We start from the raw sequence: 7,357 nt of genomic DNA, 5'->3' as shown, positions 1-7,357 counted from the left end.
TAGACCGCGTTGGGGTTGTTGAAGTTCAGAATGGATCGTACGTTAGATCGTATCCGAGTTGTAGAATGAGCCGTCCGTTAGGCTGCATCTGAAAAAGAAAGTAGTCGTACGCTAGACTACACCCCTGAATGTACCGTACGCTAGGCAGCATCTGAGGATTTGAAGGTCCAAATGGGTCGTACGTTAGACCGCATTGGAGTTGCTGAAGAAGTCATATGTTGGGCTGAATCAGAATGAACCGTACGTTAGGCTGTATCTGATAACCTGTATATGTTGTACTTGCAATAAATGTCTGGGATGGGCTTAGAGATGCCATCGTTAGGAGGATATCGAAGTGTTGTCAGAATGAATGTTCCCATGAACTGTATTTGAAATATGTATCTGAATCTTGAATGTGATTGATAAAGGTGTCTGTCTGAATGAACCTTCTACTTTGACTATATCAGGAGGATAATTAACCTGCAAAGAAAAAGTTAGCTTCATGCTATGTCATGATGCATGAGATGTTTCGTGTTATGCTAAAATAAATGTGAATGTTGTATGCATGCGTATGCTGTGAAAGGATATAATGAATGAGTTATGCGTATGAGAAGTTCTGCTTGGGGACTCTACTGGGGAAAATAAATCCCCATCTACTGATTTGAGACATTTGTGTCGATGACCCTTTCTCGGCTGGGGATGCTTGATTTCTGTCTGATGGTGGAAATATTCAACAGAGCCTGGCTGGGGATGGATGAGATGATCAATCTGTCTGGTGACGCCGACCTCTGTTGGGGAGTAACTGGCTGTGCCGGGGAATACTGCTAATTTCTTCTGAGGAATAACAGACTTGCTGGGGGAATAGAATTGGTAGCGGATTCATTGGAAGCATGGTTAGACCTTCTCCTCGATCCTGAAGTCGGGTAGTAATTGCTATTGCTATTCTACGCATATATTTTGGTAAACATTTATCATATTCAAATGCACATATTAATTCAAATTAAATCAATGGACATTTACGCAACCAAAACAGAAAAGTAAAAACAAAAGCATCTTTTTTTGAAAGAGGGTTGTATTGATTTTGAAAGGAGGCCTATAAACAGGCAATTTGTGTACAAGGAGACAGAAATCCTAGTAAGAGGAAATTGTCGAAAACAAAGAGAAAGCTATGTGGAAGAAGTCCTATTGATTTTAAGCCTACTACTGTCATTATGTCTTCGAGCATCTCATCCCTTGCTGTCGGATAGAAGTGATTGGCTTGGTCAGTCCCTCGAACTTGGATGAAAGTTGACTGAGAACGGGACATAGTCATACGCTTTAATCCCTAATTTTTGCCTGGACCGCCTTTTCAGGTTTTCAGTCCACCAGGATACCCTTTTTTGCCCAAGCCGCCTTTTCAGGTTTTCGACTTGCCGGGTGTACATTTTTTTTTATATATCCCTAATTTTTGCCCGAACCCTTTTGGTTCGCCGGGATGCCCTTACTTTTGCCTAGATACGTCGATCTAGCGGGTCTCTTTTATGCGTAGTATTTTTTAACTATGTCCGCGTTCACGGGATGTGGGAAGTCTTCACCATCCATAGTAGCGAGTATCATGGCTTCACCAGAGAATACCTTCTTAACCACAAATGGCCCTTCGTATGTGGGAGTCCATTTGCCTCTGGGATCACCTTGTGGTAGAATGATACGCTTGATCACCAAGTCGCCAAGTTGGTACACCTGTCTCTTAACTCTTTTGTTAAATGCCTGGGTCATGCATTTCTGATATATCTGCCCATGACAAACAGCCGCAAGTCTCTTCTCATCAATCAGATTTATCTGATCGAGTCGAGTCTGAATCCATTCATCTTCATCTAAGCCCGCCTCTTTCATGATTCTTAGAGAGGGAATATGAACTTCCACTAGTAAGATGGCTTCCATTCCATAGACTAAAGAGAACGGAGTTGCCCCTGTCGTAGTGCGCACTGAAGTGCGATAACCGTAAAGAGTAAAGGGTAACATCTCATGCCAGTCTTTGTATGCTACTGTCATTTCTTGCATGACCTTCTTGATATTGTTAGCAGTCCCCACGGCGCCGTTCATCTTTGGCCGGTACGGAGAAGAGTTATGGTGTTTTATTTTGAACTGCGTGCAGAGTTCAGTAATCATCTTGTTGTTCAAATTAGTACCATTGTCAGTGATAACTCTTTCAGGAGACAGCAGGTTTCTCAAATAGGTATTTGATAGAATCCATCTTAGAAGTCAATAAGGTGGTATGATTCAACATATACTGTCTTAGTCGGCGAGCAGCCCAGGCCAAAGCACAGCAAGCTTTCTCGGGCTGTGAGTATCTTGTTTCACAGTCGGTACCTTTTGCTAAGGCAGTATATGGCATGCTCTTTTCGACCAGACTCGTCATGTTGCCCCAACACACCTCATTGAATTTTCTAACACGGTCAAATACGTAATTAAAGGTCTTCCTTCAACTGGTGGCATCGGAACTGGAGGTTCTTGGCGATATTTCCTGATTTTGTCATAAGCTTCTTGGCATTCATCATTCCATACCATCTCTTGATTTTGTCTCAGTAATTTGAAGATGGGTTTGCAGGTAGCAGTCAAGTGTGGAATGAATCGGGCAATGTAATTCGAGTGCCCCAAGAAACCTCTGACTTCTTTCTTGTTTATTTCAGTACCTAGATTTACAATTTCAATTGATTCCTCATGCGGCTGTATAGTCTTTTCTTCTCGCAGTAGTCGGGCAAGTTCTCCAGGGACTTCACAATCTTCCTCGCTTCCATCCTCGGCTTGGTAGATCGGATTTTCAAAGTCATAATGAACAGTAGCAGAGTCATTACCAACAGGATCCAGAGTGGATATGGATCGGCAAATTGTTACGTGAGTGTGTGCAAGAAACATAGCTTGTTTGAAAAATGACAGGAAAGATAAAGAGCGCAATATTTGAATGCAAAAAGTCCATTGATCTATTGAATATGAATATGCTTATGAAAATGACAAACCCCTAACAAATTAGCCATTGTGCCTCGGGCATAGACACAATGCTTTAAGAAGTTTGATTGTAAAAGAAAATTAAAATTTGCAATTCTAGAATAAACAATAACAATTACTCCTGACTAAAGGAAATCGGGATAATGTCTTCAGTCTTCCAATTGTTGAGTCCGTCACCAATTGTTGGGAAAATCCAGCTATCTAAGTCGCAATCACTATCAGCATCTTCCATAGCATTAATCTGATTTTTGACTATCTTTCCAGAGTTAAACCCCAGGCCAGCTTTATCAGACTTGTACGGTACATTGATCAGTTGACCCCAACCAGCACGATCACCATTTTCAATCGCGGCTTGAGCATCTTTCAGAGAGATCATGACAGGGGGAGCACGAGCAACCTTGGGCACAAGGGGAGTTGGCTTAAGGACAGGACTGGGTGGAGGAACCACTTCAAATGACTGAGAAGGAGTCTCAAAGAATTCACCATCCATCTCGACGTATTTGAAGGCTTGCACACTACTGACAATATACTCTTCTTCTCCACATACAGTGACAACCATGCCTGCTATTGGATACTTCAGCTTTTGATGAAGCGACGAAGCTACCGCACCTGCCCCATGGATCCAAGGGCGCCCCAACAAGCAGGAGTAGGCGGGACGAATGTCCATCACGTGAAAGGTAGTGTTGAAGACTTGAGGTCCTATCTTGATAGGGAGAACCACTTCACCATAGACAACACTCTTCGCACCATCGTAAGCACGCGCCACAACATCACTAGGTTTCAGTTCAATGCCTTTGTAGTCAAATTTATCGAGTACAGCTTTCGGGAGCACATTCAAGGAAGAGCCGTTGTCGATCAACACGTGAGCCAGGGTGATCCCCTCACACTCGATGGAGATATGCAGAGCTTTATTGTGATTCTTTCCTGCTGGCGTCAGGTCAGCATCGGAAAAGCCTAGGCCATTGTCAACAGTCAAATTAGCAACATAATGTTCGAATTGATCGACGGATGTTTCTTGAGGCACATGAGCGGTCTTCAAGAATTTCATCAATGCATTGGCATGGGATTCAGAGGATAATAACAAGGACAACATTGAGATTTTAGACGGAGTATGCCCCAATTGTTCCACTACATCAAAATCGCTCTTACGGATGATTTTCAGCATCTCTTCCATTTCCTGTTTGGCAACATCTTCAGAAGTAACTTCGACCGATGTCTCTGACTGAGGAGGATTGACTGGTCTTTTTCCTCGAATTTCGGGAGCGGGAGGTGAGATTTCTGGGGAGTAGATCCTTCCACTTCGAGTAACTTTACTAGTCCCCACAATATCATTAGGATTAGCAGAACTACCAACTTGCTTTATGCCATGGATGTAAACGTCGCCTCCATAGTTCCACGGAATAGCTTTGCTGGAGGAATATGGCACGGGGCCAGGTGCGGTAATAATCAGGGGAGCCACTTTGGGCTCAGCGGTAATCTTCACAGGCACTCTAGTAGCGGTAATCTTCACTGGAGCTTTGGACCTAGCAATCACAGATACCTCTTCAATAGAGTTGTCCACCTTAGGAACCCTTTCAAATAGAATTGTACGATCATCCATCAGCCGTTGAATGCCGTTCTTCAACTTCAAACAATCATTGGGTCGGAGTACACAGAGATCGCAATCTTCAGCACAACCTGGAAATAAACCAGCTTGCAATAAATTCTTCTTAACGATCAGGAGAGGAGATGCTAAATCAGCAACGTCAGTAACGTGAGAATTGTCGTCCACAACATTAACATTCTGGTCATGATTAGGCATAGGTGCTGTGATGACATTGGGGGTCGCCGGAGGATCAAATTCAATTTCTCCAGCGTCGATCATATCCTGAATCTTGTTCTTCAACAACCAGCAATCATTCGTATCATGCCCGGGGCTATCGGAGTGATAGGCACACCTGGCGTTGGGATTATAACGAGGAGAAGTAGTGTTGGGATTTGCAGGAGGGCCTCTGAGGGTAATCAAATTGGCCTTTAACATACTCTGCAGTGCTTGGGTTAAAGTCATATTGATCTTGGTAAACTGTCTTCTCGACCTGTCTTGTCTGTGTTGGAAGTTCTGAGATGGCGGTGCGGCAATTGTAACTGCCCCAACAGTATGGTCACGATTCTTCTTGTTATGCTTCCTCTCACTGTACACAGCATTTGATTCATTCTTTCCCTGATAGGACTTTTTGGTGCTTGCAGAAGTAGCTGCCTGTATCTTTCCACTTCGAATGCCGCTTTCAACCCGTTCACCTGTCAAGATAAGTTCAGTGAAACCTGACGAGGAACTTCCCAGTAGATGGCTGTAGAATGGGCCAGTCAGTGTACCCATGAACATGTCCACTAACTCTCGATCAGTCATAGGGGGTTTGACTCTGCCAGCCAAACCTTTCCACTTTTGAGCATATTCTTTGAAACTTTCTTTAGAGCCCATAATCATATTTTGTAGCTGTAGCCGAGTAGGCGCTAACTCAGAATTATACTGGTAGTGCTTGTAGAAAGCTGTTGCTAAATCAGTCCATGTGCGGATGTTAGAGCTCTCAAGCTGATAATACCACTCTAACTGTGTGCCAGACAGACTCTCTTGGAAGAAATGGATCCACAGTTTCTTATCAGTAGTGTGCGGCTGAATCTTTCTCACATAAGCCCTTAGATGCATCTGAGGACAAGAGGCACCATCATACTTAGTGAAAATGGGAACCTTGAATTTGCGGGGAATGACCACATCAGAGACCAGACCCAAGTTTTCGAAATCCAGACCGGGCACTTTCTGCCCCTCCATAGCTAGCATACGTTCTTCCAGCAACTTGTACTTATCATCCTTCGGAGAGTACTGTTCATGTTCATAATCTTCATCGTCGTCCTCAGAATTGACGAGATTAGGATTCTCATCTTCCGAATCATTCTCGGTCTCTTCTTCTGGATCCTTCGGAATTCTAATCTTGACTCCTGTAACCTGTCCCTTAAGCCTTCTCCCCGGGTTGATGTAACCCACAGGTTTCTGGTCCTTCTTCTTCTCCATCAAAAGAGCTTTCAGTTCTTCCTGCCCCTTAGATAAGCTCAGCATCATTTCCTGGAATTGAGCATTCTGGGTCTGGAGATCTTTGACAGTTTGTTCGAGAGCCATTGTTCAATCTGTTTGAATCTGCTGGAATCTGTTGGAATCTGTTTGATAGGAAAATCGTGAGAACACTGATCCTTTAGAATACCTGTTATGCGATGCAATGCAATGTATGAAATGTTTTCAAGGACTTTCGGGATTTAACTTTGCATAAACTAACAAAAAGAGCTTTTTTTTTCTTTTCTCTTTTGTTTTTGCTTTTGTTTTTGTTTTTTTTTAGCAGAGTTAAATCCCTAAATCCTTGAAATGGTTAGTACAATGCCATGATGTTATGATGTTATGATGTTATGTTGTTAGATAAATAACAAGCACAAGCAAGTCACACAACAATCATTCCTAGGTTTTAAGGCTTGCGTGAGTTCCATAGGTAAATACCCTCCCCACTGAAGTTTGGTTGGTTCAACCTGTCTTAGAATAGTAACCGGGTTCTAGAAGGATCCCAAATCATTGACCTTTCCTTAAGTCCACTTCAGTGCAACACCAAGTGGTTGACCGAAGCTTCCCTAAAGTCCAATCTCAAAGAGTGTAGTATCGAGTCTCAACCAACTCCAGTCGGAACCGAAGCCAGTTATCTCACTACTTTCTAATGGCCAGGATGAGTCAATTAGGGTTCTAAAGGTCTGGTTAATGCTTTTATGACACCACGCGAATGCCAAATATTTCCTCAACTAACATGAGGAACATCAGGACATCCAAAGTGCCACATTAACCGTAGCCATCATTTTGACCATTCCAGTATACGCCGGACAGTCGCGATGATCTCTTGCTACTTACCTAAGGTACACTAGATCCGGGTGTAGGATCTTTCACTCAAGCATAACATACCCAAGCAATCCCTTAAAAATAAATCAGACAAATTGAATAAGTGATCTTGTTTTTAAGGTAACCTCTCTTTTTAAGGTCCCCAGCAGAGTCGCCAGTTCTGTCATACGGTGAACTGGACTTTTTTGTGGTTTTAATCGCAATGTCGCGGTTAGCAAGAGTCGCCACCGACTTTTCTTTTATCCAATAAGGAAAGGTGGAAAAGAACAGGAAAAACCTTAATTTAGATTTTTGGGTTCGGGAGGTACATTATACAAAGGGAAGGTGTTAGCACCCTTTGTATCCATGGTTATCCATGGGCTCTTAATTGCTCGATCACTTATATTATTTTTGTCTAAAAAAAAGTGTTTGTGAATTGTTTAGAAAAATTGTTTTGAAAAGAGAATTTAACTTTGTAATGATTCTTGTATGAATGTATACAAAGTG

Source organism: Lathyrus oleraceus, chromosome 2, assembly GCF_024323335.1.
Source record: "Lathyrus oleraceus cultivar Zhongwan6 chromosome 2, CAAS_Psat_ZW6_1.0, whole genome shotgun sequence".
Taxonomy (NCBI): Eukaryota; Viridiplantae; Streptophyta; class Magnoliopsida; order Fabales; family Fabaceae; genus Lathyrus; species Lathyrus oleraceus.
Note: the sequence above shows the minus strand (reverse complement) of the source record.